Source organism: Atractosteus spatula, chromosome 10 (assembly GCF_055471065.1).
Source record: "Atractosteus spatula isolate fAtrSpa1 chromosome 10, fAtrSpa1.hap1, whole genome shotgun sequence".
In the NCBI taxonomy this organism is placed as follows: domain Eukaryota; kingdom Metazoa; phylum Chordata; class Actinopteri; order Semionotiformes; family Lepisosteidae; genus Atractosteus; species Atractosteus spatula.
This window is the reverse complement of record NC_142715.1, coordinates 12,180,792-12,190,341: the sequence shown is the minus strand read 5'-3', so window position 1 is coordinate 12,190,341 and position 9,550 is coordinate 12,180,792. Positions and strand designations below refer to the sequence as shown.

The 9,550-nt window shown below is 40.6% G+C and overlaps 1 non-coding gene across 1 annotated transcript; it reads left to right on the top strand.

Moving 5' to 3' along the window:
- Window positions 1–951: 951 nt before the first annotated feature.
- trnaw-cca (transfer RNA tryptophan (anticodon CCA)) lies at window positions 952–1,023 on the top strand. Its single transcript has one exon. It is a non-coding gene; the product is annotated as a tRNA-Trp (tRNA).
- Window positions 1,024–9,550: the final 8,527 nt, after the last annotated feature.

Genomic DNA, 9,550 nt, shown 5'->3' with positions numbered 1-9,550 from the left:
TTTCAAGATCGCAATTTAGTGTGAAACATAAAAGCCAGCTGGATAAGCTTTATTAATTTCCCTCACGGGATCAATAAAGTATCTATCTATAAATCTCTTACACGTCATTTACAATGGCCTTTCAACTAATAGCCCGTGCAGGGACCAAACTCTAGCTGTTGGTACAGTACGAGTTGCGTAAGGCTCTGTAACGCGCAGATGAGAAACTAACCTCTGCTTTTTCATTATACACACAGTGAGCTATATATGCGAGCTTACTGCCTCCTACGGGCTCTGTATTTGATTGCGGTACAAGACCGGCCGTGGAGATAAAGTGAGACTGCTTTGTACCTTAAAAGGCTCATAGCGTCCCTGGGAGGGCTCAAACCACCACCCTTTCGGTTAACAACCGAGCCACAAAGACTCATGTACAGCTTAACACTTCTCGGTCTCGGTGAAAGTGATACACTCCGTAAAATTTCCAGAGATTCATTTATTTTTAAAGGAAAATCACCAACAGCGGCCGAGAGCTACTGGAGTTTTTTCATTCTATACTGCGATTTCTGAAGGGTACCCTGTGAAAATACGAGTTTTGACGAGAAGGGATGGACATATAAGGTCAGAAGGCTTGGGGAACTGAACTTTAAGGTGAAGACTGCGGGTTCAGTAGCAGCAGAACCTGATCAGTATCAGTTGACTCCGATATACCTTGAAAATGAACTTGGGGATTTAGAGTCAGACGTGCTACCGTTGCACTATGGGGTACTTAATTTAAAAAAAAAAATAGGAAAACAAATCAGTGTTCCTGGATCTGTAATTGAGAACAACACCTGCACAAGAGCTGCGCAGGAAGAATAAAATGTTGTCTGGGAAGAAGAGACTCTCTTCGGAAGAGCAGCGCTCTTCACAGGAGATTTTTTTTTGTGAGGCTGATTTGTCTCCCTTGAGGAATTCAAAGACGCTAATGACCGTGACCTCGTGGCGCAACGGTAGCGCGTCTGACTCCAGATCAGAAGGCTGCGTGTTCAAATCACGTCGAGGTCAGCTGTTAGTTTTTCAGGTTCTGCTAGTCCTGAACACGGACTTTACACCATGCAGTTGAGTTCTATCTGTACACCACATAGATAATCTAAACAAAATAGAGCAGTACACGACACGCAGTGTGGAGCTCACACAGCGAACAGCCTTGAACACGAGAAAAGGCACAGTTCACATCTGCTAAACATCACGTCCAACTTCAGAGACAGCTACATCAGAGAATGGAATCCCGGAAGTTTCAGGTAACTTTTTTTTAATACAGGTTCAAGCAAACCTGAAAGTTAGGGAGTTTCGGACACTTTTCTTTTATTAAATAGTGTCTGAAGCCTGAAAATGTAATTTGAAAAAAAAACGCTATTGGACATTAGCAGGTGCTTTTTGTAACGATTTGCTATTTCATGCTGGAAAACAAAGGAAACAGACCCAACGTTTGCTTTCAGGTGCGGTTCATTACATAATAGACATCTATTACTGAGGAGCTTGAATAAAATGTACACGAGCCAGGTAGAAGTCGAACCTATAATCTTATGATCCGAAATCAGCTGCGTTATTTATTAAACCGCTGGTATTTCACATAACCTGAATTCCCCCATAGTGTGCTCAGCGCCGCAGCTAGTAATACACCGCCACGTCTAAAAAGTGAGAAACGTTTTCTGATTTTTTATGTTTTAAAATATCATCTCATTAAATCAGACAAAGGGTTTATGTTTCGCACTGAAATTCCGATTGATTGAGAATTCAAAGAAAGACTTTCTTCCACAACACCGTATAATTATCACATCCACCAGACTCTCCAACCTCTCCAGACCTTGCTGGGTGAGCATTTGCTCCGATAAATTAGGTCACGTATCATGTTAAATCACTTCTTCTCAACACAACATTTCCTGGTGCACGTTTTCTCTATGAAAAAAAAATACATTTTTCCCTTGCACGATTTCTCGTTTTTATCAAAGCGTACAGAAAGAAAAAAGAGGAAGAAATAGTGTTGCAAAAGAACTCTGTCGCCCTTGGGAGATGTCAAACCCATTGGACATGAAAAATGCCAGATAAAAGCCAGTTCTCTTCGTTTCTCAGTGTCGGGGCTGCTACTGTATGTAAAAGAGGCAATTTGCTCTGAGAGCAGGTTCAGCGCTTACTGAACGCAGATGTCTCAGAGCGGTGTGTCCAAGTGGCTGTAAAAGGAAACAGCTGTCCTGTCACCATAGCTTAGTTGGTTAAAGCGCCTTTTTATTAAACAAAAGAACCTAGGTTCAAATCCCAGCTGTGTATTTTTTCCTATCTTGTAGTACAGAACGTACCATTTTGGTCACTCACAAAGGGCTTGATTTCGTTAAATGCATGTGTTCATTTCCTTTCTGGAAAACTTGTTTTTGATGAAATTCACACAGCTTGCGAAAAATGAAATTCAATTCTTGGTTATCAGTGCAGAAGAAATATTACCGGCTGGCAAAAAGAATGGTAAGAGATTTTTTTTAACCGGAAACTTGTGATTCGAGAAAAAATATCCAGCAGTTAGTCTCTGTGGCGCAATCGGTTAGCGCATTCGGCTATTAATCAAAAGGTTGGTGGTTCGACGCCACCCGGGGAAGGGCTTCTTTGGCGATGTAAATATTGTCTTCGCATAGGTCAATTGGATTTCTCAGCGAAACCATAGCCATTTTAATATTTGCAGGAAATGCGAGTGTTCAACACGTGTCAAAAATGTCCAATAATGCCCAACATCGCAACTCCCCAGAAAACCATATTCTCACAAGAAAAATGATCGTCGAATCATTTATACTCCCGTCACATCCTCTGCTGAAATATTTTAAAAATACAATGCAGATTTGTTTGAGAACTTGACTAGCATTGTTACGTTAGCACTGTGCAGTTGGATTTTGATATTTTGACATATTTACCTTAATTTTAAACATAAATACAATCTATTGTAATTGTGTTGTAATATTAAAATATGTTAGCTGAGGATGCAAAGGGGTGAAAGGGAAAGGTCAGAGGGTATAGTAACAACAAGGTTAGGATTGGTGGAGGTGGCAGGGGTGTTGATGGTTTTTCTCTGTAGAGGATGATTGAGTTTTTTATCCTTCTCTGAAGTGAGAAACTGGAAGAGTTGGGAGTTGAGAGATCTGATGAGGTTAGATATAAAAGGAAGATGATGTTGAGCTGTTAGCGGTAAAAAATACTTAATGTCTTTGATGTTGTCATCAAAGATAAACTGCAGTAAGCAAAGATAAAAAGAAAATTATCTTTGCTTACTGCCCTGTCTTTCTCACACCTGAAGAAGGCTCCACGGCCAACAAGTTGTGTTTCCTTTCTTCTCTTTTCAGCATGGAATAACCCTTTACTTGTTCCTTTGCAGCATACGCATGCTGACGCAGCTACTCACCTGATATTTAAATTTCCTATAATCACAAATATGAATGTCCACTGTGGGTATTTTTTCCATGATTATTTATTCTGTCATTGAAGCATATTTTATGTCATACCGAAGTGTCATAATCACTGAATTTTTTTTTTTCATTTAGAAAGTAAGAAAATGATAAATCACTATGAATTGCATTTAGCCTGTTCTGATCTAGATTGTCTATATACTTTAACATGCCATGTTCACAATGTCACAACTCAGAAATGCAACAGTGAAGTGTTGTAATTACCAATGTACATAGTGTCGGAACATTGAGATGTTTTGGTAATGAGGAAGGAGGGACATGCCATGTTCACAGGGTCATATTTAAAAAAATGGCACAGTAAAATTTCCTAAAGTTCAGGATTTTGATAGTCTGTTCCATTGTCTCTCACACCTCAGTGTCAGAATTTTTAGATGTTTTTATAACCAGGGGGTAGGTTTATAGCAAGAAGCAGAAAGTGCCATCACCCGTTGCTCATCCTCGGTTAACCATATATTCTCATATGCCATGTTCTAGACGTCCCATTTATATTAAAAAGTTCTTGTAAAATGCAAGATTTTAAGACTTTTTATGGTCAGAAGGCAAGGTCGTGGTAAATATGCAGAAAGTGCCTGTGAACTTCTGTTTTGTCTTATTTACTTATTGTGTTTGTGTTACTGTGAGTTTTGAAAATTGGTTTACAATTTTCTGAAATGTGTTTCACACAAAAATGTTATTTGGATAGTCACTACTTACATATTCCCATTTACTGAGGATAAATACAGTAATCCATCCCGATTACTAATTTTAAAAATTACTGTAAAGAGCCATCTACAGGCGAAAGGCGGCATAACATCACAGCAGCAGCATTTAAGGCAGAAGAAGAAGCTGGCGAATAAGAAGCCAGCTTCAGCCTCGTTAATGCAATACCATTGGGTGAAGTGGAAAAATATTTCTTGCTCTGAATCCTAACATTTTTATAGGAGGTGTTCTAGTACTTCTTGCCTCAGATAAAATTGCCAATACACTTATTTCTACTCCATCAATAGTAGCAGCGTTATCGGTACTGAGTCCTAAATGTACATCCTGTCATCATATAAAATGTCAAAAGTTTCAACTGCATTCAACTGATCAAAGTTCTCTTCGATGACAGTTATAATTTTATCCAAAATACATCCGAAACAAATTTGCACTGTTTTTTTTTATCCAAAAGAGCATCATCATGAGACTCAAAACATACCTGTTTTTTCTTCTTTCCAGGAGGAAGGATTGTTCAGATGCAAACACTGGTCCAAAATCAATGTACTCTCCTATCGCTGTTGCTTCTTTAAATCCTTCATTTGAACGTCGATATTGAGGGATGATATCGTACAAATTGTGGTTTTCTTTTAAAGCAAATTATATTAAAGTATGAGCCTCTGTTATACTGTAGTTGTCTTGGAAGTTTCGAAAGGTATAATATACCCCCTTGTGCCCTCAGCTAAAATATGATAAAATACAACAAAATTTATTTACATAGAACAGCACTTATGGTTACATGTATATTAAAATTAAGATAAATATACAAAAGTATTGAAATACAAATGTACAGTCCTAACATAATCATGCTGTCCAACTATCTTTTTTGCTTGTCAAGTTCTCCAACAAATCTGTGTTGTAATTTAATTTTAAATATTCTAACTAAGGATGCATCAAGAGCATAAATGAATTCTTCTGCCAGCCGTTCAGTCCTTGGCTGAATATGATGTCCTTGAATGTTGGTCATTATTGGCCATTCCCAGTGATATTGACTTACGTACTTAATTGTTTAACAAAAACATTCACATGTCTTGCAAATATCAAGTGGGTTAAGGTTTTGCTAAGAAATCCGAATAAGTAGAGATGAGGTTTACATTGCAATAATGAGAAGTGCATTTCTGGGTGGGCTCAAACCACTAACCTTTCAATTAACAGAGACTCACATGTGTCCCTTTTCTCCATTTGCAAGCTTAAAAAAAGAAAATAATGCTTTTTTCTTACCAGCCTGCGATATACAAGGCAAGATTTGTATTTCATCTTTCACAAGCTGTATGAATTTCATGAAAAGCAAGTTGTTCCAGAAAGAAAATGAAAACTTGCGTTAAACAAAATCAAGCTGTACGTAATCATCCATAGTGATTCATTTTGTAAGACAAGCACTGCTGGGATTTGAACTCAGCATCTCCTGTTTTAAGAGGAAAGCATGTTAACCAAATCAGCCAAAGTGCCATCAATGGATCAACACCATGTCTGAGTCAGTGATTGCAGCTGACAGTCACTGGAGGACAGTTCATCGTTCAACAAGTCAGCCTGCATAATGAGGGGGAAGAGACTGACTTCTGTGATGCAGTATCGACAAATACTAACCTTCTGTCCAACTGTTCTCTGCTGCATTCTGGATTAGCAGGTAAATATTGGTTTCCATGAATGTGTAGGGGTTTTGTGTATTTACTGGGACAATTATTAATTGTAGCAGTAAGTCACAAAATGATTCTTTGATGGCTATTAGAAAACCGACCTTGTGAGTTAACTCATTAACGCACACACACAGATACTAATACACTTATTAATACATAAAATGTGCATATAAACATAACAGATCTTAAGAGTGTGGGTTAGCAGAATACAAAAGGTATATATTAAATCATGAAGAGTTCCAAACCAAGAGGGACATACATTCCGTATACCATTCATTTAGACTGTTTCGTAAATGAACTGGGATTACAACTTCTACACTAGATACTCAAAAGCAAGTACATCACTCATAGGTATTAGATTGATATCAATTGTGGTTGAGGTAACAATTGAATTCTCGAGCTGTAATGCAGAATGTTGAATACTCATCCGATCTGTGTGGATTCAGATCTCCCGCGGACACAAAGAAGTAGTGGCAGGCTGTTGCTGTGTGCAATCGGCACTCTCTGGCTCGGTGCCAGGCAGTGGCCGGTGCGGCTGGCGAGAAGGAGAGGAGGGAGAGATTCCTGTTGCGATGCGCTGCTGATGCTCTTTGAAGACCGGCTAGTTAGTGTTGGCTGAAACTAGCAGAGCTTGTGCACATGGAAAGTGACTGCGGGTCCAAGCCAGTCACACTCTTTAGATGGGAAGAAGACCAGTTCGTTCCCGATGTAGCGCTAGCCCTGAATCCTGAGATTCAGCTGTCGACAGTTCCGACCGTAGTTCACTCGTTGATCAGGCAAGCTTTGGCGGTGGAGTACCGGTGGTTCACGAGGCTGTCAGCTGGGCTAACCTACGGTAGTTCAGTGGCTAAAAGTTCCGCGGGCATTCGAGACCCATGTGGGGTTACCCTGCCCTACCAGTTCCTGATTGGCTGATTGAGGTGGAGGATGAGTAACAATGACCTCTGTCCTTAGGGTTGTAAACCTTGGGATGAGACTCTCCCATGGAATCTCCCAGACAGTAAGGTGCCAGAGATGACCATTTATTAGGGTGGCTGGTGAATCTCAGCCCTGGGAGCTGTTCCTTATCAGGAAACTCTATCAGCTAGAAAAACACCTTAAATGTGAACCAGATGGAATGGCCTCTCTGTATCCAGCTGCACTGAGATGAGGGAGAGAGGGACTGGCAAGGGAGCAGCAAACTTAATTCCTGTATTTTAAATACGCCTTGCCGCTACAGAAGTGTCCATAGACAGAGAGATCGCTGAACCTCACTGTTCTGGCATGTCCGTTAGCCTCCATCCTGCTTCAGCAATGAATGCAGCGGGGCACATTCTGAGAGAGATGCGGTCAATCAGGTTGCAGGAAAACCACGCTATGCTTTTTTTTGAGATCCTGAAAAGGCCAGAGAGGCCATGTATATGTGTGCAGCTGGATGTGTATTTGCAGGTGGCGTAGCAAATTCTGCTGAAGCCCCACTGCCTGGTGTGGACGGTAGCTGTGCATGTTGCAGCAGAATTGTGCATGTGAGATCAAGGGGGCATGTCATGTGTTTCAGCACTTCACTCCCTTCAGTAGCACGTGATTCCCTGAGTCCAAAACAATTGTGAGTTCTTTAGATGACCTGTGGACCAATCTTTCACGATGAAGAATTCCTTAAGAAGAATAGATCTCGGCCCACCATCCCAATGCCCCCGTCTCAAAACATATCGGGTGACTGCAAACACTGAAGTTCTTGCTTACGGAGTGTGGAACATTGTTTTGAAAGGACCGCTGTTCTGTCATGTTGACGCCGAGTGAATCTTTCTTTGGGCAACATGGGCAGCCTGACAGCAGCGCGAAAGAAAGTAATGGCAAATTTCTTGACTTATTTCTGAATGTGAATGTTCTTCAGGAAAGGGATGCGGCGTTGCTTCTCCCCCATGTAAAGGTCACACGTTCCAGACGTGGTTATGAGCGAACAGTTGCCGCAAGTGTCTGAAAAGAGCAAGAGAGGAAGTGGCCCTGCCCCGAAACTCACAACTTTCTGATGATGAGGTTATGAGGATGCGAGAGGTCCCTCATTTGTAAGGAATCCACAGTAACAGCTGCTGCCCTGTAGTCGTTGGTGCAGTAGGTGACTAAGCAGAACACCAGATGATATTAGAACGTTCCTGAATATAGTGGAAATAATATCCTCAGTCAGAAATGAACTTGCATCAGTCGCTTGAATTTTATTGTAATATTTCCCTAAAATTGCTATAAAGACACACCAGAAATATACACAGTGAAGTTTAATTAATTCTTGTTTATTAATCAGTGCAATTTAACAATGTATTTTAATGTCTATAAGATTCGATATTTCAGCTAATAGATGTAGAGCCTTAATATGCAATAGTGAATTTTCAGAATTCCTGGGGAGCAACAAGAACAAAAATTAAATACATATTTAAATTCAGTGTATGTCTTAAATGCGATCTGGCCCCTCTGACTGTTAATTTAATAGATTTGTTGAAATTTTCATTAGGATGGTACTCTACACTTTTGAGAGTGAAAAGGGATAGGATTTGGGGATTCCGAGTATAACGTTTGTAGGCCAGTGTAAGGACATGTCCTCTTTTTAAAAGTCATTATTTAAGACAGTTCTGAACACTCTCACTTCTCTCACTCACTCACAAAGTCAGAGGAGCAGATTGTTTCAGGTCATTTTAGTTCACTGTAGTTACAGAGGTCTCTCCTCTGTAGCATTTTTGACTTATAAGTAAAACAGAAATTATATTTGCAAATTAATTGTATTTGCAGCTCTAAAAAGATAAACTTCAGAGACTTCTGTAACAGATCTTTTCAGGTCATTTCAGCTCAGTGCTGCTCCTCTGACCTTGGGAAAGAGTCTTAGGAAATTCAGAACAGCGTGTTGCTCGCCTCTCACTTGCTCTGCGGACCAGTCCAGTAGGAGCTGCACAGTCACTATGACGTGTGCAGTCCTACACCGCCTTGATATCAACAGGATGAACCTCCTCTTCCATCTGCAAGACTATCAGCACTCTGGCTGTATATTACTGGACCACAGCCACAGGACAGAGAAGGGGCAGTGTTCCTACGAACTATCATGAATAATCACTTTTAAAAAGACGTAGAAGGTTCTTTCCTTGAACGTACCCTTACATTTGCCACCACAACTTAATTCTCTGTACCCCCAAATCCCCAATATCCCTGCTTTCCCCAGAGAGTCCTGGCACCCTCTCAAACTGCTAGGCGGTGCGGTCAGTTACAAAATAAAAGAAATTCCTTTATTTAGGCATCGTCATTCCCCGACATTTCCTTGGCCCAGTGTACAACATTGGACACACACCTTCGGAAATGTCTAAGAGGACACATTTTGTGGATATCAGAGATGAACCGCTGTTAATAAAGACCCTGCCCTTCACAAGCACTTGAATATTCATTCAACCTCTGGGTGAAGCCATTTCCAATTGGGGCTCCTTCTCACCAGTTACTTCCCACAAGTAACTCCAGTCGTTGGGATGTTGGAATGACAGATGACCCAACTGGTGATGTGCTTGTGTGAGCCTCAGTTAACTGGTGTCATGGGATACCAGATTACAGCGAACAACAGTCCCTCGGTAACAACAACATAGTGAGAGCTATTACAGCAATCTACAGCTAGTCCATATTAGGAGAGCAGGACGAATGACCAGAGACAGTTCATCACATCCTTTTACAGAATACATTTGGTTACAAAACAGATCATGACCC